This window comes from Pyxicephalus adspersus, chromosome 5, assembly GCF_032062135.1.
Source record: "Pyxicephalus adspersus chromosome 5, UCB_Pads_2.0, whole genome shotgun sequence".
Taxonomy (NCBI): domain Eukaryota; kingdom Metazoa; phylum Chordata; class Amphibia; order Anura; family Pyxicephalidae; genus Pyxicephalus; species Pyxicephalus adspersus.
Window position 1 is genome coordinate 137581413 of NC_092862.1, and position 23692 is coordinate 137605104.

The 23692-nt window shown below is 39.3% G+C and overlaps 1 protein-coding gene across 1 annotated transcript in view; it reads right to left on the reverse strand.

The window, feature by feature from the left end:
• Positions 1-10224, reverse strand: part of CALCR (calcitonin receptor) — a 157876-nt gene extending 147652 nt beyond the window's left edge. The window contains exon 1 of the mRNA XM_072412873.1: positions 9894-10224. The gene's annotated coding sequence lies outside the window, so the exon portion shown is untranslated. The remainder of the gene's footprint in view (positions 1-9893) is intronic.
• Between the last annotated feature and the right edge of the window lie 13468 nt (positions 10225-23692).

Below are 23692 nucleotides of genomic sequence, written 5' to 3' on the forward strand. Positions count from 1 at the left end.
AGTGGGAGCCACCAAACCAAGCACTGCAACCAATCATTCCTGCCTGATAACATGGATTTTTTTCTAAAATCTATTAATTATATACAATGTGCTTTAACTTAATAAGTCTGGCTATAACAAAATGTTATTTATATCTACTGCAGTTGTATTATGTATTTGAATGTAAGTAATTGTATTTGTTTCTATTCTTCTATTGTTTATATTCAATAAATAGTTCAGGTAAAAACACAGAAGAATCAAGTATTTTTCCTATTCCATATACTATATTTTATTTACTTGCAATATGCCTTTAAACCTGTTAAAAAGGTTGACTACTTCACCAAGAATTAGGTCTCTGGAACTTCTCTGGTCTTTCTTCGGAGAGCATCTATTTGTTGTCCGTGTTGGCCAAGCTCTTCGGCTCCTTGCCTTCCTATAAAATTTATTTATGAAGCTGTTGTTGCAGGATCCAAGGAGAATACCATAAAACTGTGTTTCTGGACTTTTTAAACATGGGGGACCCTTAAAATAGCTTTCAGGTCATCAAAAAACCCCTGCTATAATTACTATATCCACAGCTCACGGAACATTAGCTTGGTAGTCAGTGGGGAGAATGCCTTACGTATTGCTAGTCATTGTGAAGAACGTCATCTCTACAAATAGCCAAAAAGATCATTGGTGTCAGTGGCAACTAAACTGAGAGGCACAAAATGCTCATTGCATCCCTACCAAACTCTGGAGGAACCGTGGTTGAGACACACGCTATAAAATGTCTATTAAATGAAAGCTTCATGTCTGCTGGAGATGTTGGTATTACATCTAGTATACCAGTACCAACCATCACTGTCATATTACTGCATTGGGAGTCTTTACAGGCAAGTAAAATGCATAAAATACATGAAATGTCCATATAATCATATGGGAAGGTTTTTGTTCAAATGGATAGTATAGCAACATGGTCTCTTAAATACAGTCAGAAAAAAATCCTTTGGTAAAGTCAGACCAGTACATGAAAATGAAGTAAAGTAAATAAATCAAATACCCATCAGTATTCCCCTAGAGAATTCTCCAGCAAAAACAGTGCAGCTATAAAAAAGTATCAAAATACTTTTGTGCATGGTGAAATTGCATTGCACATTATATCTGTATGGACCATTGTTCAATACTGAGATTGGAAGGGGGAAGGGTTTGAACCAGGTATACTTATATATTAGATTTATATCTTAACAGATATATTTAGGCTGATTTAGGGGACAATAGGAAATAATAATCACTGTAACACCATAGTTGTTTCTAAGTGAAAAAAATCATAATAAAACAGAGGGAAGATGTGCACATTCCAGGCTAAGTACACAATTTCCATTTCAGGCAAAAGTACAGTTCTTTTAAATACAGTAAGTGTTGGATCGTTCCAGTAGATTTTTTTTTTCTGACCTCCTGTGCACTTACAAAGTTTCCTAAAGTGGAATTAAACTTAAGTTTGCATGATCAGTCGGGTCATTATTGCAGAAAGGGACAGGCGATGTTTCTAACCCGCCTGATCGCTTTGGGTTTTTGGCAAAATGCTGAACTGTGCTTGCATTGCCAGGATACCCAGAAATCCTGGCTTCCCTTGCATGTGCTGGGATAAACGCTTCGTCATCTCAGCATGGCCAATCAAGATGGAAGAAGAGAAAGGAGACGGTGCTGCCCTGTGCTAGGTGAGTCACAAGAATTTAGTTCCAATTTAAAGAATGTTATCAGTTTTCCATCAATCTTCTGTAAAATATAAAACAATTATGTGATGCAGAGTATAATGTGTTTGTAGTCTATATCAAGACAGAGAAGAAGAGTGACCATATTGCTCCTCCATAGAGTACAGTAAGAGTGTTGTCACCTTAGCTCAGGAAATGTTTCATTGACAAAACAAAATAAAAATATAAACAGTAGCCACCAACGCATGTTGGTCAGAACGCCTTATCTACAAACTTGACTTAAAATGTAATGGCAAGTGGTCAGCATTACAGACAGATATCTAACATTTTCAAGAACAAACCTCAGCAATGGCAGCCTAAAAACTTCTCTCATGTAAGGTTTATGTAAAATCAGTGATTAATGCAGCACAATCTGCTGAGATGACTTGTTAAATAAAGCTTGTTGGTAGCTGCTGGTGCATTCATTACAGAAGATCTATTGACAGTGCAGTGGCGTTCCAAGATTCATGTGCTGAGATTGGCTGCTCTTATACTCGGTGATACATGGTAGAATAAAAGAGAAGATTTTACTGAATTGAGGCATCAATCTGACCTGTGTTTATTACTTGTACAACATTTTCTATTTTGAAAACAATTAATAAGACAGCTGAGAAGGGAGGGAAGACAGAAAAGTGAGCGCTATCATTCGGAATGAAACACCAAATGCACAACCCATCCAAAGAGTCCTTCCGCAGCCACTAGGGGCCACATTTCCATTGGGGTTACAATTAAGAACCATTGGTTTATATTCAGGTATAGAATCTAGAAATGTAAAAATACTTATCATTAAACTACCATATGTCCTACTAGAAAAAATATAAATCAAACACACTGGGAGATCTGGAATCTGGGTTTTTGGTAGAACAATAAAGTTAAAGCAATGTCCTTAAATATCTACACACATATCTGCAATCATCATGGGGCAACATTATCTATCTATCTATCTATCTAAATAAATAAATATATATATATATATATATATATATATATATATATATTTTATAAATTGGATAATTGAAGGTACATAGACAAATATAGATTGCATTGTCTCTCAGTAACCAAAATGAAAACAACAAGAGTACATTACTTTAATATAGAGGGAGTACATACATTTATTAGGGTCCATAATTGCAAAAATGTATACTGAATCAACAAGACTATAGTGCAAATCATGCATACTGTCATGTACACTGCTGGAGTTATTTTGAAACACACGTATCACTACAATCAGCATATAATACCTTCACAAAAGAGATCATAGACATTTGTGTGAAAGCCTTACAGTGCAAAGTTTTCAATGATGTGCTGTATAAAAAGATTTGTCCATCAATGTTGAAGGAATAGAAAATGTGCGCAGCCATTCAGAATGCCATAATGCATTTCATGCGAACCAGCGACTAACACTTCCTATATAGGTGTCACAGTGCTCAATGGCACAAATATTTACTGTTTAGTCTACAAGTCCAAGCAATCATTATAAAAATGAATACCTCAATGGGTGCTCCGTCCTTCTGTAGGGTACCATGAAATATACAGTCTTTGAGATCTGCCCCTAGACCAGTTTTAAGCCACTTACATAAATTCACCAACTTTGTGATGGATGTCCAGATTGGGGGAATAAAACCTCTTAGTGCCTATAAATACACAAGTTCTGAAAGGCATTGGAAGTTAAAATTGGAAATAACGGCACTAAGTGGCATCACTCCCATGGGGACCAATTAAAAGCTACACATTTTAGGACATCTTACCATCAGACCTGCCTGAGCTCCATGAACATCCATTCTATTCACATATGGACCCCAGTAGAAGCTTTGTGTTTGGACATTTGACCATTACACTTATCTGTGCTTCTTGAACATCCCTTTCCAATTGGAGGCATTAATCACAAATGGACCCTTGTGAAGGACACAAAAGTTTGGACATTTGACCATCACATCTATCTTGTTGAGCTTGTTGAATATCCCATTCCAAAAACTATAGACATAAATATGGAGTTGGTTCCGCTTTGTAGCTATAACAGCCCCCATTTTTCTGGAAAGGTCCCCATTGTGATTGTGGAGTATATCTGTGGGAATTTGAGCTAAAAGATTATTTGGTACTGATGCTGCATGAGAAATCCTGGCTGACAATCTGCTTTCCAATTCATCCCACAGTTGTATAATACAGTAGGGATCAGGGCACTGTACAAGCCATTAACTTGCCAAATCCTGTTTTTGTTGAGTTGATTTTGTGGCACAAAAGCACTGTCATGGTGAAAAAGAAGAGGGCCATCCCCAAAGTCTTTCCACAAGGCTGGAAGAGCACAATTGTGTAAATGTGAGATCACAAAACCCTTCTGAAAACACCTAAATACAATATTTTGTCTGCATATTTTTGGGCATCTATGTAGGTGTGATGATCAGATGTATACAAATTTATGGCTGCATACTTTTTTCTTGTTTTGTAATGTTAGAATTTTTTAATCTCTTATCCAAGCGGCTTTCTCAGTTCAGAAAAAAAGTGCTTGGATAAAAGGGGGAAAGATCGTAAAAACCACACTAACTTTAACCAGCCTAAAATAATTTTGATTCATGAATACAATACAATAATGTGGTTTCAGCGGGTGCCCTGTTTCTGGTAAGTTTCCTGGTAGGATAAAGTACACCTGTCAACAGTATGTGGGATAATTTTGCTTAACGCTAATTTTGAAGATGCTAATTCCCTTTAAATGACCCAGGAAAACAGAGGAAGCTATTTCAAACCAACTTGCACTTGTTCTTGGCCAGAAAATTACTCATCATTAGGGCCTTTCATGCAGTGGATGATCATGCAATTGGCTGCTCCAAGGTGCCCAACAGGTAAACGCATTTGGAGCAAGGTTGTGGCTGCAGTCCAGGCTTTCCTTTAATGGAGGAAAAAGAAAACATGCAGCCAAAAGTGGCTTGTCATTTTCTGGAACTGTGCCACAATTCACACGCACACAATGGTTCCCAACCTCTTGCACATGAATGGAAAGGGTTGGCATTATCGCTGAGCCTGCAGCAGAACTCTGCAGTTAACCATGGGTCTGAAATGGTCCTTAGTCTCATTGCTTAAAATACACCGCATGCATAACAATTTATAAAAAGAAAAAATGGGAAAACAAATCACAGAAAAACATTTATGAAATAAACCAAAATTAAAATAGAATAAAAAATTAAAAAACATAAAAAAAAAAAAAAAAAATAAAAAAGTGAGACCGAACGATGGCTATTATTTTCTAGGAACAAGGGTTACGAATTGCAAATAAATGTTGTTGCTTTTGCAGAGTAATTTTGCAGCAAATCAATTTTGTCTAAAGCATTCTACTTATCCATAGACAAGTAATCCGTATGTCAGTGGCTCCATCTACTGAAGACAGAAAAAGCCAGGAAACAAATCATTTTAGAAGGAGGTCAGCAATGACAACCTATATACTTCTCCCACTTCAAGTTTCCTTCTTCACAATTTCTAAAAGTGCCCCAAGTGATTCTGTATGATTCTGGAAAGGGCTGCAAACTGTAAATTGCTTTTGGGGGGAACTTTACTGTTGGGGGCAAAGACAGATATGAATGGTTTAATATACTCTATAAAGAACTGTTCACATTTTTGGGGCCACATGAGTAAAAGTTACCCAATATTTTAAAAGTAATAATTAGGCAAAATTAAATTAATAATTAATTAAGAACTGTGCCAACTACTAATCGATAACAACCAATGGAAATAGTGTAAAGGTGAGCGTTAGACAGGCAAGGAGCCACCAGGTAGTAGCTAAGTATCCGTTACAAAAATTAAAAAAACATTTTATATCCAATATGTATAAGTACCTAAATCTGTCTTGACATCAGCTACCTCCTGTGCCTTGTATAGCATACTGAAATGGCACCAGGAGCCAACTGGGATCTGCTTTAGTGCACATGTGCTATGGGAACATGGTGGAAGGATGGGAAAGAAAAGTGATGTCCCCTTTCCCTTATTTTCCAATCACAGGCTTGGGGTATGTTCTCAATCAAGTTGTGTTACAGAAGTGTAGATGGAGGATGGGCTTTGTTGTCTTACAAGAGTGACTTGCCTAAATCACATAATAGGTTGCACAGAATTAAAAATCTTTTTCAAGTATAAAAATTCCTATTCATGTCCCATAAACCCTTGGAAGCTAGTCCAGAGCTCAGCTGTAGCATTGCCTGACCACTATTAGCTAGTAAGGTTGGATTTAAATTGGTTGTCAAAGGTGAACCCACACCGCTGGCCTTTGTAGCATCTCACCCATCCTGCGTAAGAGATCTACAGCCCTATAGAGGGAAATAAACCATCAACAATTTGTGGACAGCACTGAATTATTTATTAAATTTATCTGTCTTTCCTTTTACCCCGTGGATTTTGGCAGCCAACGGATTTTCCATGTTAAACACAAACAAAAAAATGAACAATGAGCTCGTAGGAATTACTGCGCGGAGATCACACACAGTACCCTGAGCTTCCACACAAACAAAACAGAGCCCTTGTTTCGAATTGTTGACATTGCTCTGCTCCTGAATGACAGACAGATCCCAAAGCACAGCAACACAGCTGCACCGCACACTTCTGGCTGAGCGAGCAGGCTTAATCTTCTAGAACTGTTTATTTAGCAGTCTTGTAACCGTGTCTTCTTAAGGAATATAGTCTTGGCATTCTCTACTGCAAAAGGCTGATATGTTGTAGAAGAGGGGATATGAGTACAAATTAGTGGTGGATGCAGCCAACCGTGGGCCCTGTGCAAAACCAGTGACCTGTGGGGCCCCTATGCAGAACTGACTTGTGGCCCCCCTGACACCCCACTGTGGTGAGGAGCAAAGCAAAAGCCAGTGAACTTGAACAGCCATGAAAGGAAGACATGGCCAGGACAAGGATTACTGGAAAAACTTACTCACCTGCCATGGATGGGGGCTCACACAGAACTGACTTGTGGCCCCCCTGACACCGCACTGTGGTGAGGAGCAAAGCATCCTTTGCCTGGTGCCAAAGGATGGATAGCTGGGCTGAGATATCAGGGTTCTGGGGGTGCACAAACCAGGCACTGAGGGAAGAAGGGCAGGCATGTAAGTGGACATAAGACCATGCAAGCTGCTGTAGGGGCCCCTGATGGCGGGGGCTGTCCAGGGCTCTTGTGCAGATAAATGTACACTACTGTGTCTAATGTCTACTCCTCGTTCAAACTCTATTTTCTTGTATTGGTCCAAAAACATTCCAATCACTCCCAGCTGTTTTTCATCCACCAAAACCAAATCTTTTTTTTCCTTTTTGGTCCAAATTGTAGACCAAAGAGTTTTACTGTAGTACGCCTTTAATTATTGAATTGGCCAAGTTGAAAAAACAGCAAAAAAGAAAAAAACACTTGTGGGTTTAACCAATCATTTTTTGCACATTCACGCTCCACGTAAGCAGGGGCAGGGCAGGGGTGTGCCCTTCACCCACATGCCTTGTGTTATACGGTTCCTTTTCTCTCAGTAGGTTGGAAGGTACACACACAGATAAATTATGGAAACCATGCTGATGGTGGGGATATTAGACCGTACACTGCTTCGGGAGCATGGAGTGATATGAATCATTCAACTTACTACATAAAACGGCTGCTGATGAGTCAGTAATAAATAAATATGTGTAATACGTTCTCCACTTGATTGTGTGGGATGTTCCCAAGCCAGTATAGTAAATTAAATTTCCCAAAACACTGTGCAATGAGCATTTGTGTGTTGCTTCTGGCATGCATACTTTGTGAACTTGGGATTGCTGCATATGGAAGTGCAATTTAATACAAGACAAATTGAGCTCAAATGCAAGAAAACTTGCTTCTCGTGTACACTGAGCCTTACTTACACTGTTGTAGAATAATAGGCAGGTTGTAGAATATTCTGCAAAATGCAGTATGATAGGACATTGAGTATGCAGCTTTGTGGTCTGATTGAGAACAGTTATGACATTACCTGCATATAGTCTGCGTGGTATTCTGGGTTTGAGGGAGCTGATAGCTGTGCCCCCTATTTTTGGGTATGACCACCAAATATCACCTAACCCTGGAACCTATCACCTACATCCCTTACTGTAACCCAAACCTTTAAGGAAGTCATTCCCCTAAAAATTCCAAACATTGGCTCCTTGCAAAAGAACATTGTTAATATTTACCTCTCTGGTGGGTGGCAGGTCCAAGGTTCTCTGTCTTCCAGTTCTGCAGCCTCGGCAAAGTCTTCACCATTTGACACTTCCTTGGAATGTTTAATGACTGTGACCCTAACCAGTGTCATGCTTCCTTCTGCCATAACCTATGTTACAGCTCCTGCACTCCCCATGGTCCACTATGTGTAAGAAATTGACATTTTCTCAGGAATTACATTTTGAAGACTTTGATAGAGGCTGCAGAGCTGAAAATCAGAGTTCTGACTCACCACTGGCTGGAAAACATAAATGTTCACAGTGTAGTATTGAAGGGAGTCAGATTTTAGATTTTAGGGAGGAAGTGACCAATTTCCTATAACAATTAACCCATCCATTAAAATGAGGACTAATCTACACACTAACACTTGATGTAACCCCTAAACCTTAAAAATGAATTCTTCACACTTAGCCTACCCTACCTTGGACCCACCATGCACCAAATAGGTAAATATTAACAACGTTTTATTACAAGGATCAAGGTTTAGATTTTTCAGGGAAAGACTCATTTAAAAGTTAGGGTTACAGGAAGGGATGTAGGTGATAAGTTCTAGGGCTGGGTGAAATTTGGAGGACATAGCCAGTAATACGGCACACAACTATCAGCTCCTTAAAACACAGAAGACCACCCAGACTCCCAAACCCTAAAAATGAATTCTTCACACTTAGCCTACCCTAACCCTAAAATATAATTATTTACACTTAAGCTCCCCTAACCCCAACCAAACCCTAAAATAAATTCTTCACACTTAGCCTACCCTAAACCATATGATCTGCAAAAAAGTAAATATTACCCTAAAACCATAATGATCTTGTAGCTACGGAAGGCATTGCCTCTGATAAGTAACAGGTGTGCACTAAAATTTATTATCACATAAATTACAGCAAAAAAAGAACACTGTTGCATTGAGAAATTTCTGTTTAAACTTGCTGTTAATGGCTATACCAAGGACAAGGTAAAATCCTTAAAAGAATGGAAGCTGATGTAAATTGATAGTTTGTAAAGTGCCACCAGACGTTAATATATGAATACAATGTGAAAAAAAACACATTTATGTTGTCACAATTTGCACCAACCATTTTTATGGCTATGACTATATCTTGTGCAGGTCCATATGCAATATACAATTTAAAGGAATGATTGATAACATTTTACATAACTGATTCAGCTTTTTAACACAACAGCATTTTTGCATTTTCTGCTATATAAATTGAACTCAATTGGGGCTAAGGTTTGCAAATGAAAATCATCAAATGGCACTGACTTTACATCTATCGCCTATTAGTGTTTCCCCTACTGTGTTTAATGATTGCGTTACATATCCAATGGAATGTGCGGCTAGACAATTCCATACCAACCAATCAGTTTAGAGAATGGCAACCCCACTATGGCTGAACCAAGATGCTTGTTTAATGGTATGTGCAAGGTAAAGGTGCAGAAGAGCGCAAAGTGGACAGCAGAAATAATTAAGACAAATGGAACAGTTCCACCTACAAGACTTCCAGATCGATGAGCTTTAAACCTGGGGAAAAAAATGATTTTTGGAGCAAAGTAAGGTCATGGCCGTTTAAAACAATTTTCCTGCTGGGCTTTGATATCTACGCTTGCCAGACACAATACTGACCATGAAGCATGCAATTCCCAATTCTGAGGTTGGTCAATATGGCAGTGCAAGCAATATTACCAACCCATGAGAAGCCAATATTATCTCTTATCAGTATAATAAAGTAATAAATGAAAGTGCTGATTGGCTGATTTGGTTACTGTATTTTGCACACTGACATATTAAATGAATCATATGTTTGTAATAGCCAGATAAAAGTTGAGCAAATAAAGAGAATGTAATACAATTTAATTTAGGATGCAATATAAGGGAATTGCATTATCCAGGATAAAGGCATTGGCACAACTTGTAATGCTACTACAATAATTTTGCAAACCCCTTTACATTTACAAGTACAGCAACTGAGACACAGAGAAGTTATTGCACTTACACAGTTCAGATGGATATTGGCAAACTCCAGAAATCCTATGACATTGCCCTGAGTTATATCATTCAATCCTGGGGAGTTCAGCATAGGCAGTAATTCCTATTGGAGGGTGCAGGAGGGGATCCAGACAAGCAATCCAAGTTGGAATCCTGCAGAGGTGAGGACAGGAAGGGGGTCAGGATGCTGCAGATGGGGACACAGGGATGCAGCTTGTCAGTGGCAGAAGTTTAGCAGATGGAATGGGCAGCAGGCTGATGGCAGCACAGGTCTTTCACGTCTTCTTCAACATTCTCAATGAGCCAGTCTGAGGATAAAAAAGAAAGAAACCCTTACTAGTCCCTGTAGGGTCCGCCCTGTGTGTGGAGCCAGCTATTTCAGCGCCTCCATAGGCCGGGGGGATGTACCTGTGTCTGCGCTGACTGTGCACTGACACACTGCTGCCTCTGTCAGTACAGAAGAGATCCCTACTGACTGCAATGATAGGGAATGGAGGGCACAGTGCAAGGTCACCACTGACAGTGTGTGGGGGTACAGGGGTGAAAAACCTACAAAATATATATGGGGTGACATATAGGAGATGTGTTATATTGGGGATTGGGAATTGTCAAGTCAAAGCAAAAGGTCACTTCTGTTATCTGCAGAACAACACACACTTATGTGTTTCTGTGGCCCCTGTCTGTCTCATTCTCTTTTCTCTGCATGCAACTTGCTTCTCTTTCTTTTCTATTCTCTCTGTCTCCCCTACATTCTCTGCATGTCTCCCATTCACTCCATCCCTACTTTCCTTTTCCTACAATTCTCCCCTTCATTCTCTGCCTGTTTCCCCCTTCATTTCTTTTCTGTTCCTTCACATTCTCTGTCTGTCCCCCTCTCCATTCCCCATCAGTCTCCCTCTTTATCCCTTATAGCTCTCTATTCGTTGTCTGTTCCTTTCCATTCATTGAATGTCTCTCCCTCCATTCCCTGTCTGTCTCTTTCTCTTTTCTCTGCATGTAACTTGCTTCTCTCTCTTTTCTATTCTCTTCGTGTCTCTTATTCACTCCATCCTTATTTCTTTCCTTTTCCTACAACATTCTATGTCTGTCTCTCCCTAAATCTTTAGTCTGTACCTCTAAATTCCCTGTCTGTCTCTCTTTTCTCTGCATGTAACTTGCTTCTCTTTCTTTTCTATTCTTTGCAAGTCTCTCATTCATTCCTTCCATGTTTCTTTCTTTTCCCACATATCTCCCCTTAATTCTCTGCCTGTTTCCCCCTCTATTCCTTTTCTGTTCCTTTCCATCCTCTGCATGTCTCTCCTTCATTCCTTGTTTATTTCTTTACATTCTTTCCATGTCTCCCCTCCATTCCCCACTAGTCTCCCTCTTTATACCTTATAGCTTTCCATTCCTTGTCTGTTCCTTTCCATTCGCTGAATGTCTCTTTCTCCATTCTCTGTATGTCTCTCATTCATTCTAACCGTATTTCTTTCCTTTTCCTATATATCTCCTTTTTATTCTCTGCCTGTTTCTCCCTTCATTCCCTTTCTGTTCCTTTGCATCCTCTGCATGTCTATCCCCCATTCCCTGCATGTCTATCCCCCATTCCCTTATTTCTTTCCATTCTCCCCATGTCCATTCATATCTCTGCATTCCCTACCAGTCTCCCTCTTTATCCTTTGTACCTCTCCATTCCCTGTCCCCCTGTTCCTCCATTTCATTTATGTTCCTTTCCATTTGCTGAATGTCTCTCCTCCATTCCCTGCCTGTTTAATTCCATTCTCTGTCTGTCTCCCCTCCATTCCCCACCAGTTCCCCTGTCAATCCCCCGTAGTTCCATTCTCTGCATGCTTCCCTCAATTGCCTGTCTGTTATTTTCCATTCTCTATCTCTCTCTGCTACATTCCATGCCAAATCTCTTTCTTCATCCCCTGTAGCTCTTCATTTCTCTTCCTCCATTTTTCTTCTCTCCATCTGATTCCTTTCTAACCCCTTTCACTGCCCATATTCTTCCCTTTATTATCTCTCCTATTTCCTTCAATCTATTACTCTCTCTCTTATTTTCCCTACATCCAACTTTTTCCCTCCAGTTTCCAGCCCATTTCATTTCTCTTTTTCCTCTCCCCCCATTCTCTTCTCTTTATGATCCTCACTCTTCCCCTCTTATTTTTTTTTATCCTCAAGCTTTCTCTTTGCTGACTATCCTATTCCTCTTTCTTGCACTATGACCTTTTCCCGTTGTCCATCGTTCTCTCTCTCCTCCTCTTTTTCCAGTGCAACATGGCCACCTACCCATAACCTTCCTTGTGGGACCCTTTTTCTCTCACTCTCTTACACCGTCTCTCTTTAAACTTTAAGCATCCATGGCCCCATCCTGATATCACATTCCTATCATATCTCTGTCAGTAGCCGTACACAGATCACCTTAGTTTGATCACTAATTAACTATTATGGAAAATCATAACTAACACACAATGGATTCTTTATTATCGATTTTTTGAAACCGATCAAACTGCAAATCAATCACCAAATTTTCACCAAAAGATATGTGTATGTACACATGTTTCAAAATTCCATCACATAGAAATCAATTGAGAGGTATCCAAACCAATTAGATACTTCAATGATCAATGGAAATTTTCTGAAATGACTGATTGAGCTTGTTTCAATTCTATCATTAGATTTTGATCACTCTTGGTCAATTGAAACTGGAAATAACAATTTGTGATCAAATAGAAACTTTTACATACCTATGGCCAACCTATACACTAATTTACTCCTTCTCTAACATTTAAAGTTAACCTGCCTTCTAAAATCAGCCCTTAATGTTTAATTTGCATTCTAACATTTAATAAACTTACCCTTCAAACCTAAAAATTAATCAAAGTTGTAATTTTAGCTTACCTTGGGTTAGATTTGAATTGTAGATTTTCACCCATCTTTGGACCCATCAAACACATGCAACTTAGTGCAAAGGTTCTGTCATTTATTGTGACTGGTTAACATCATCGATCGTCATGATTGATGTGGATTTGCATTTCTGGATGATGTAGTCAATAATAGATTTGCTTCTATGGACCTAAGTAAATATTTTCTTAAAAGTTACCAAGTATTTGTCACTTTATAAATTTCAATAAAGGGCTTTATATCTAATGCGGGGGTATTAGTATTTATTGTGTTTAACTATTTCTGGGAATAGATAAGGGGAACTTAATACCACTATACTCATCCCCTGAGTAAGTGGACAGCTTTTTGGAAGAAGTTTCATTTATAAAGAAGGTTCAGATTCCATGATATACTCCACTGATTCTGGATGAAGGGACCAGATTCTTAATGGCTCTCCAATTACGGTAATTCCAGAAATATTTAGTAGGATAATGCCGGAGCATTGTAGAACACTTGAATTCCAATACATCAAATTGTCCAAATTATGTTTTATGGATTTGTGCACAGGGGCACAGTCATGATAATATAGAGAATGACCTCCCCAAGCTGTTATCTGTAAAGCTGAAAGCAGATAATTGCCCTAAATGTCTTTGTATGCTGTTGTATCAAAATAAAAACGAAACATTTAAAACAAATACAGTTGTCAATCGAAAATCCATCCATCGATAATCCGGTTCCTTCAGTTTTCCGGCATGAATTTCGGAGCACATTTTCAATACAGGGACTGTAGTACACTGTTTGGCCACTTATGTTTTGATGGTGCTGTTCTGCAGAAACAGCTGTTAGGTCTAAATACACGTTGAGACGTCCCTGCTGCCTGGAACCGTGCCAGATGTCCGCGGGTGCTGCGAGAGGAAGGCTGGCCTCTGTGGGGAGACAAGTATAACTTTAAAAAATCCAGAATTTTTGAAAATCCGGTGCACCTCAGGTCCGGAGGTTGGCAGATTTTTGAATGTCAACTGTAATTGCAACCTGGCAGGTGCTTTATTTTGGAAGGGCAAGCGGTTTCCTCACTGCAATAAAATAAAATTGCCTGATTGTAATTTTTTACAAACCTGCTACTGTTCTGTTGCAGGCACCATCTTCATCCAATCCTGTTCCACTTTCATCAGTCTTATTCACCAGGCCAAAATGATGAAACTCCTGCGAACATGCAACTAATTCAGCCCCCAGCATGATCAGCATATCTTGAAATCCAGCGCTGCTTGCGCAGGTAAGAGTACTTAGGAAAAAAGACTGTGAACAAGCAGGTAAGTATGTTTTATTGCAGAAAGGACAGTAGATTTCCTCTTTGCAATAAAATCCCTGCCTGCTTACAGTTTTGAAATGCTTTTGCTTATACTTTTGCTTTAACAGTTCCCTTCTCTGGAAACACCTGAGCTCAATATCACCGGGGGTGTCTGCTAAACTGGAGAAATGTTCACATTAGTGATGCAAACATTACTTTATTCTTTATTATTTGCAGTATTGCTTTGATACATTTTACAGAAAAAAAGCTGAGTTAGTCATTTTTACAGAAGGGAAAACTGTCAATGTGATATCCTCATTTCTATGCACTGTTATTCCTTGACACTGCAAGTTTCAAATCGTTGCTTAATGACTACTGTTAGCAACACAAAATACTGGGAAAGGAAGATAGAGAATGTGTAAAATTCCTGTGTACATCTCATACACAATACATATCAGATTGTCAAGCAAAAGTTTGTAATTAACGGTCATTTAAATAGTTTATGTTCAGCAGTTTAATGTTTAACAACATTAAAATTGATTTCTTGTTTTCACTTTCATTGTGGTTTTCAAATGAATGGATTGCAATCATTATATATTAACAGTTACTATATTACTCAATGCTGTCATAGCAACTGCAATTCTGAGATCTTTGTCATCAATGAGTTAAATTTATCAGCATTCATGCAGAATTCCTGGAAAGTCAACATGTGTTTGATTACATTAATTGTAACAGGTGGAAGTGTGCATGGCCTGTAAAGGATGTTTTAGGTTTTGTTATAAGGGCAAAAAGCCAATGCACTCCAAATCACTCCCACATTTAAAGCAAATTGCTAATGGTAGGAGTAAAAGTACTTTTGAACTTATAAACCTATTCACATCTATGTGTATTAGATATATACCAGCTCTCTAAGACTGGAGAAGATAAAATATTATTGGTGATCCAGCAAACCTGAAATAGATTTCATAAAACCATTTCCTATTGTTTGGCAATTATTTTCAATCATTGATCAAATCTATTCCAAGTTTGCGGTATTACCCAGGTTCTCCCATGATAGTTCATCTTCTCCAGTCTTGGAGAGTTTGAATAAATCAGGCCCATCATGTATATCGCCATTCCTCGATGAGTGGTGAGGAACTGGTGCTAGTTTATCTCCAAGAGGTCATCATGAGCATATTAACACCAAAAAATATACCTTACCACTTTTTCACACCACAACTCATGTCCATGTGGTTTCTGCTAAAGAGAAACATCAAACCTATGCATTGTGCTAATGTGTCTTTTACCAAACATTACCAAAATGCATGGTGATACATGGCACTTTGTATTGTATGCTGTGGTCCAAACTTGGAATTGCACCCCAAACCCAAAGAAAGCAAAGGAGAAAGGAAGGGGGAGATGAAGGAAGAAAGGACAAAAGAAGTGAAGAGGGAAAGAGAAATGTAATATTAAAAAGACAAAAAAAAACTAGAGAGAGAAATGTGTGAAGTAGAGAAGAATTAGGGGAATTAAAATAAATGGTAAAGAAGGAGAACGTAAGGGACGCCAGCATAGAGAAAGGTGGACTCGGTATGACATTGTGTTTCCTGCTGAGTTTTGCTCTGATTGCAGTTCTGCTCATGTTGCCAGGATTCTGCTGTATTATAGATTTCCCATATTCACATAACAGGTAAACATACATTTCTTACTTGTCCCAAAATGATTTCAGCTGGATCAGACTCAGAATGTGATTAGTGTCTCATTTTCCACGAATACTAGAAATAACTAAACGATACTTCAACAGATGTTTCCTGAGGCATAGGTGAATGCTCACAAATCTCATTTATCTAATTTAGCTGCAGGAGCTATAAGTTATGTGTACATCAACATGATATTTTATGGATGGACGAGGAACACATGTTTACATTTGTCTTTATAACAACTCATCATTGCCTTTCCATTTTCAACTGTCTTCTTTTAGAGTTCAAGGCAAGTCGTATTCTGATAAATGCAGGAATAGGTAAGCAAAACGTAGGAACAGTTTAATAAAATGGAGTTTACAGAAGCAAGGACCGAACTCTTTTAGTCTGGGCTTTAAATTTGGTATTTAAAACCAGAAACTGCTTGCCGATAATCATCTTCTCATTTGGGCTTTCCCCTGACATAATCGCTGAGTGATGTCCAGTGTCCTTTAATCCCCATGGTCATACTGCAAACGCAGAGCATCATGGAGTTACAGGGTGCCCTACACTTACATATGATGATCCAAAGAATGTGTTGAGGTAGGGACTAAGAAATAGTCACATGTGTCTGGTTTCGACCAAACAGTGCATGTTTAACCAGCCCAGTGTCAGTTGATCATGAACCATTGTTTGTTGGCTAGTGAGCCGAAACTACATTGTATTAACTAGTGGTTGTCACGAGCACACCAGCCAATGGAAATACTGCCTAATTGTTAATCAATGAGTAATTTAAAAAAAATATGGTTTAACAAGTTTTAGGAGAAATATGAAACTCCAAAGAGTAACACAACTGAGGAGTAAGAGGACCCTGTCCATCACTTGACCGACCTACGGCTTAAAGATATCTAAAAACGGTAAAATATAACTGGGGACTCCTCCTGTCACAGTGGAGGAGCCAGGAACATGCATGACTATAAGAATTCCAGAAATGCTTGGTCTGGCCAAAACACAGCAGTGTTGTCCATGATTGGTCTTCTCCTGCCTCTACTACAAAGGCCAAAACTGGTCTTTAAAGCCCAACAAATGCTAACATTTAGAAAAGCAACTTCTCTAAGCAATCACAAGTATTACCTTTAGACCTCAACTTTTCATATTCAAAAACTTATTGTGTAGCTGTACTTGGCTGTGAGTTTGCAGCTATGGACCTCCACCACCCACCCCTTCCCTGTGCCTTTTTAAATCCACTGAAGGAGGTCCTGCCTGTTTACAAGGACACTAACAGGTTTTGTACAGTAATGAAGGGATTCTCAGAAATGTAGTCCGGCATTTATTGTTCTTCTTATCTAGAAGACACATAAACAATTGATCCCCCGCCCAACGGCAAAATTTAGAGATGAGAAGAAATGAGATGTTGAGTAGGGATGAGCGAGAATGTCTCTGGCAGTCTCATAAAATTTTCCTCGAACTTCCAATCGGTCTACAAAATTTTGGCAATGATAATCAATGATAATTACAGCCCAGGGACCATGGGAACCTGCACGTTCACACCTGAACTCATATGACCTTTCAATGGAGATTCCCTATTGAGAGGTCATATGAGTTCAGTAGTACGTCTGCGGTCACAGCTGATTGGAGGCACGTGCCTTCAATCAGCTGTGACCGCAGGGTCCCATGGTCCAGGTTCCCATGCTCCCTGGGCTTTACTTATCATTGATAATCACAGCCCAGGGAGCGCGGGAACCTGGACCGTGGGAACCTGCGGTCACAGCTGATTGGAGGCACGTGCCTCCAGTCAGCTGTGACCTCAGGCGTACAACTGAACTCATATGACCTCTTAATGGAGAATCTCAATTTAGAGGTCATATGAGTTCAATACACCTGCGAACACGACCTCACAGCGAATCACAAGGCCATTCTCGCTTACATGTTCAGTAAGCAAGAAAGGCCTGATTCGCCGCAAGACCAAACCTAAAAATTTCGCTCGCTCATCCCTAATGTAGAGAAGCCTGAAAGCATGTTTGACCAATAAAGCAGTTATTCTCTCAACGATGTTACTTGTATGCACTAATTGTATTCATGTGCAAACTTGATTGTAATTAGAATTATACTTGCTCAATTTTGGGTATGGTTGGTCATGTAAGACAGTGGTCCCCAAATGCATGTAATCCGGACCGCGCATTCGCAGGGAGCCGTGTGTCACTCAAAGGGGAAGAAACTTCCCTCAGAGTGACATCATGATGCCAGAACTTGACCACCCGTCTCTGGACACAACCCGCCCACTCTCCCATAGCAGGCTCAGACCTGCGATAGGGGAGTGGGAGGGTTGTGTCTAGAGATGGAACCCGCCCACCACCCTGAGGCTGCGATGCGTACCGGAGACATGGTCCGCAGCTGTGGTCAGCGCACCCCCCCAAGCGGGGTCTTTCTCCTGACCCTGCTGGGGGGTGCACTGGCCAGAGCCGTGGCCCACCTGTCAGATGGCCGCAGGGTTAGGAACCCCTGATGTAAGACAGGAATCCCAGCGAAATTAATTGTCTGATTCACCAGGGGTAGAAATAGTCCCTCACTTTCTGCCCTGAAGTCAATAAAGCAGTGTTTCTAAACCTTTTTAATATGGGGGAACTCCTTAAACTAACTTTCAGGTCTTTAGGAAACCCCTGCTATAACTGCTATATACACAGCTCACAGTACATTGACTCAGTGGCTAATATCAAGAAGGCCTTATACATTACTTACCATTGGGCAGAATGTCACCCTTACAGATAGCCAAAAAAGATCATTTGTGCCACCTACTAGACCTGAGAGACACAAACCGTCCATTGCTTAAGGAACCCCAAGTAACCTCTGAAAGAACCCTGGTTAAGTAACACAAGTCAGGGAAAACACCACCCCTGACCATGTCACTGGGAATTTTGTGATATCTCCTTCTTTCACTTACAGTCAGGACCTTTCTTTCTTCCCCCAAGTAACACATTCTAGCAAAACAGAACATATGGTAATCCTCCAAACTGAGATACAACTAGAATTTAAAACCCAACAGATGTCGTAACCCTTCCCTACCCCATCCAAACCCTAATGAAAGTTCACAGCAGAATTTTCCACTTGAACATTATTCAGCTAGATTTTGGCAATGGCCTGGTATACCTAAAATCTATCATTAGACGCTGTTGTTTATTTAAACTGAGACAGCACTGGTGAAAGTGATCAGTTGCTATGTTCTTTTGTAATTATGATTTGAATAATGTGTTTTCTTTTATGAAACCAAATATTGACTCTGAACTTTAATGTGAATGATTCCTAATTTTGTGGACACAAGGCATGAGCAGATTGGCAGGCGCACCTTGCACATTAATTATACGGCGCATTATCAGCTTCGGAATTCACACAGGAGAAGCTTGTGGTCACCACTTAAAGTGTTGTAATAAAAACCCTGTTTGTTAATTCCACACTTGAAACATTAATTCATGTTTAAAATATCATATGTCCTGAAATTATAGTAAGGAACACATTGTGACTACACTGCTTTGTTTGGATATTTAAAAATAAAAGTTGGATTATTTTTTGATCTTTAAACAGAACATGTGAGGACAATAATCTGCTCGCTGGCATTGACGATCATCGCTTTGCTTATTATTAGCAAGTCACTGATGTGGAACAAGAATTTAGGTCAGCAGAGCAGTTCTGATTTCACTGTCTTCATGCTTATGTTTTTGCCTAGTTCTAGTTCCAAGTTTAGAAGGGTCTGTTTATCATTGTTTTCACCCAAGATTCACATGACTTTCAGCCAAGGTTCACACGTTTACAATTAAATAATATTATGAAAATGTTTGAATCTTGGACTAGATAAACAGAACCCTAATAAAAGGAAGCAGAATGCTTGGGTAAAGCCCAACTTCATCATATGTGCCCCATGCAGTCCCAGTTACCGCCCTACACCCCAATCCATTATGTAACTGCTCATCAAAGTTTTATTTTTAATTCCAGGATACATATTTGATTCCAGACCTCTTCTAGTGTGTTTTGTCTTTCTCAAACATTTGCAATGGGCAGTCCTCCATGCTGCATAGAATTCATAATGTGATCTCTGAGCTGTGACCTTTTCATCATTCTACTGTGAGCCTAGGCTGTGAAACAAAGCACCCCACGGGGTGTGTTCATGGGGCTCATAGCTGTAAGCCTGCCTTGGGACCTATTTGGTTTTAATTCAACACTTTAGATCAGAATGGGCTTAATCACACTGGGACAGTTCATTGGTGGTGTTTTCTCTATGTTTTAATGGAGTCAAAAATGGATCTGGGGGATTTGGTAGCTCATATGCAGTCCAGTTTTGGGCACCAGTTCACAAAAAGGAATTGTCGTATTGCAGAGAGTGCCGAGAAGGGCAACTAAACTAATAAAAGGAATGGAGGAGCTCAGCTATGAGGAGAGATTAGCTGAACTGAATCTATTCTCCCCTGAGAAGAGACGTATAAGGGGGGATATGATCACCCTGTATATATATAAATGGTCCATATAGAGAACTCTCTTCCCCGTTATTCATGTTAAGATCATTACAAAGAACAAGAGGGCACTCTTCGCGTCTGGAGGAAAAGAAGTTTAATCTCTGGATAAGGAAGGGATTCTTCACTGTAAATCTGTGAAAATGTGGAATCGGCTCCCTCAGGAAGTAGTTTCAGCAAGTTCTATAAATTGCTTTAAGAAAAAGCTGGATGATTTCTAGAAGCACAGAAAATAACGTGGTAATAAACTAATATAGTAAAGATAACAGAGACTGTTGATCCAAGGATCATCCGGATGTCTCATGGAATTGGGAAGGAATTTTTTTTCCCTGTTGGAGCAAATTGTACCAAGGTTTGTTTTGCCTTCCTCTACATCAACTATGTCCATAGGGTTTTTTTTTTTTTTTTTTTTTATGGGATATGTGTATTTCCCTTGTAGTTAAACTTGATGGATGTATGTCTTTTTTTCAACCTAACTATATAACTATGTAATGTCTTTGTGTTAAGTCAGCCTAAGCAGTATTCGGTAGTGCAGCACGTAGCACATTTACCATTTACCATGATACAAATGTGTTGTAGTGCTATTAAGATGAATGAAATATGCAATGCACAGTTGCTTTAAATATGCAATGCAACACCTCATTTTGTGGTACTGTATGCCGCACTGTTTACCACCAATGGGTCTGATTTATTAAAGCTCTACAAGACTGGGGAAGATAGATTTATAGTAAATCCATTCCAGGTTTATTGGACCACCCAGGTTCTCCCATGCTAATCTATCTTTGCCAGTCTTGGAGAGCTTTAATAAATCAGGATCAACATTTTGTAACGTGATTCGGGCTGCAAACATTTTCCCTTCTGTACTTCTGCCCTGACTGCACTTTGTTACATAGAAGTAGTCAAAGTAAAAATCTACATCAATCTCAGATGGGAGCTTATTATTTATTGTAATAACTTATTGAACACAAAAAAGTCTGAAGCACACAGAGGTGGTTCTCAAAATTTGGAAGCAATGTGCACCATTCAGCACCACGTGTTTGCATTTGAAATGAGCTTTTTTCATCTCAAGACACAGCTGTATTGTAATGGAAATCATTATGTGGTTCGCGCTTTGTAAACTCAGGGAAAATGTTCTTAGATCTCAGAGAGATTAGGAGAATTAATCTGCAATGACTTTATGTACTTTTGTGTAAAAGCAATAGCTTGTGTGAGGCAGCCGGTAATATGTCTCTAATAGAAAAAAAATAGAACTCAAATTAATAAAACCTGTTACCTCCTTTACATCGAACAACAGATGGTTGTGGATGCTGTAACAAATATGGCACATTGAGTATGTGATCATATGATAATTAGATTCAGAGATATAGGATATTATGTGCTACTTCTTCCTGTGCTTGGATTGTAAGCTCTTTGGGCAGGGTCCTCTCCTCCTCCTTTGTCCGGGCTGTCCCTCAAAGGGGCTCACAATCTCATGTCCCCACCATAGTTATATGACTTTTAATACAACCTACGGTCAATTTTTTTGGGGGAAAGCCAATTAATCTAATATTTTTGGAATGTGGGAAAAAAAAAAGTACCCTGAGGTAACCCACGCAAACATGGGGAGAACATACAAACTCCATGCACAAGGTCCCCTCACCCAGACTCATACCTGGGACATAGCACTGCAAAGGCTAAAATGCCAACCTTTAAGTCCTTATACAATACCCCCTGCTTATTTACTTCCTCAATATACTCTTAGATTAAAATCAGTTGTAATGTATGTGTACCAGGGGAGTGTTCCTGGCTGGCTACCAAGATGACCACTTGGACTAACAGCTCTACAGCATTACAGCATCAGTTGATATTGACAACCACTGCAGATTCCCACTGCACTCAAGCTCTGTTTTTCATGGATATAACACCTATTTCTGCTTTAGCCATGTCTATTTAGAAAATGGGCAACATCGAGCCACAGAAACTCAATGATTGCCCTATTTGCATAAGCCTCTGGCCATCTAAGATGGCGCTGACCCGCCACGGCCTTCATCGCATTCCGCTCCAGCGTTCTTGGGGACTACTCCATCACTGGTGATTTATGGTAAGTCACCTCTTTCTGCACACTTTCCCTCACCAAAGAACTAAAGAGGCACACTATTGCCATTTACCGACCCAATAAAGGGTGAAACCACGAAGTAACTGCTTACAAAACTTTTTTTTTAGAAAACTGCTCTGCATCACCTGAAAAGATTTTATTATCTACTACGAAATAATTACTCTACTCTTTCTCTGAAACAATCTCTACAGCTAAATATGGCCTCTATGTTTGAGCAACTCAATCAACTATCCTTACTTATTTCAATAGAATTCAACAGATCAAGGATAAGTTGGGACAGTTTTCTAAAGCCTACAATGATCTAGTAGATGCTCATGGTGACCATGCTAATAATATTCAATAGCTTAAGACCAAAATTAATTTACTTGTACCAGTGTAGATTCAACCATTTTGGGTCGACTCAAGGAGCAGTGACTAAAGAGACAGTTTATAGACATTGATAGTGCATCAAGATATCTTCCATTATTAGCCTTGGTGCTAAATGTAAAAAATAAAAACTGCAACCAGGCAGGTCCTTCATTACATCAGGGATAAGTGATGTCCCTTCTTCAATAAAATAAACATACCTGCCTGGTTGCTATTGCTTTTCACTTACCTGCTCCTCTCCAGGGCTTCAGATCTTTGGCAATGACTGGACAGACTGGGATGATGTAACCACTGTGCATGCATGCTGGAGATTATTCAGTCTCAGCAGCCCCAGGGGATGCTGGGATACCCGGCATATCCAGGTATTTCAGGCAGGTAAGAATGTTATTTTGCAAAAAGGACATTATCTGTCGCTTCTTAAAAAAATCCTGCCTGCTTGCAATTTTGAAATATAAACTTATAGCTCTACTTTAAGAATGGCCAACCCATGTAGGGCACTCAATAATGCGCACACTTCAGTGTCAACCAGGCATCACTTTTGAAACTTTGTAACTCTCCGTGCCCATGAAGACAACACTGGTCTAAAAGAACTCACATCACTAATATGTTACAAAAATAATTACAACATTTTCATAATATCTTTTTTGATAAAAAAGTATCTAGGAAGGGCCACTATCTTTGTAAAGTGGCCCTTTAAGCCAAAAGTTGATCGGGAAATAGTTTTTTTTCACTGTGTGACATAAACATTAAATAAATCAATGGTATTTGTCCAATACATACAATGTATATGTAACATAGAAAATGGGTAACAACATTGGTGGCATTTAAATGTAATGCATTTTCATTATTATGGTAGAAGAAAGGAAATCCAATAAGGGTATTATATTACCCGGAAAGGTCACCAGCGGACTGTTTACCGTGTGTAGTATTTTTGTTTAAATATACAAATATACTGCTTAGAATGTGTTAATTACATACAAAACAGTTTGTATCAAAGGCATTCATACCCAAATGTTATTATGTTGTAAAAAA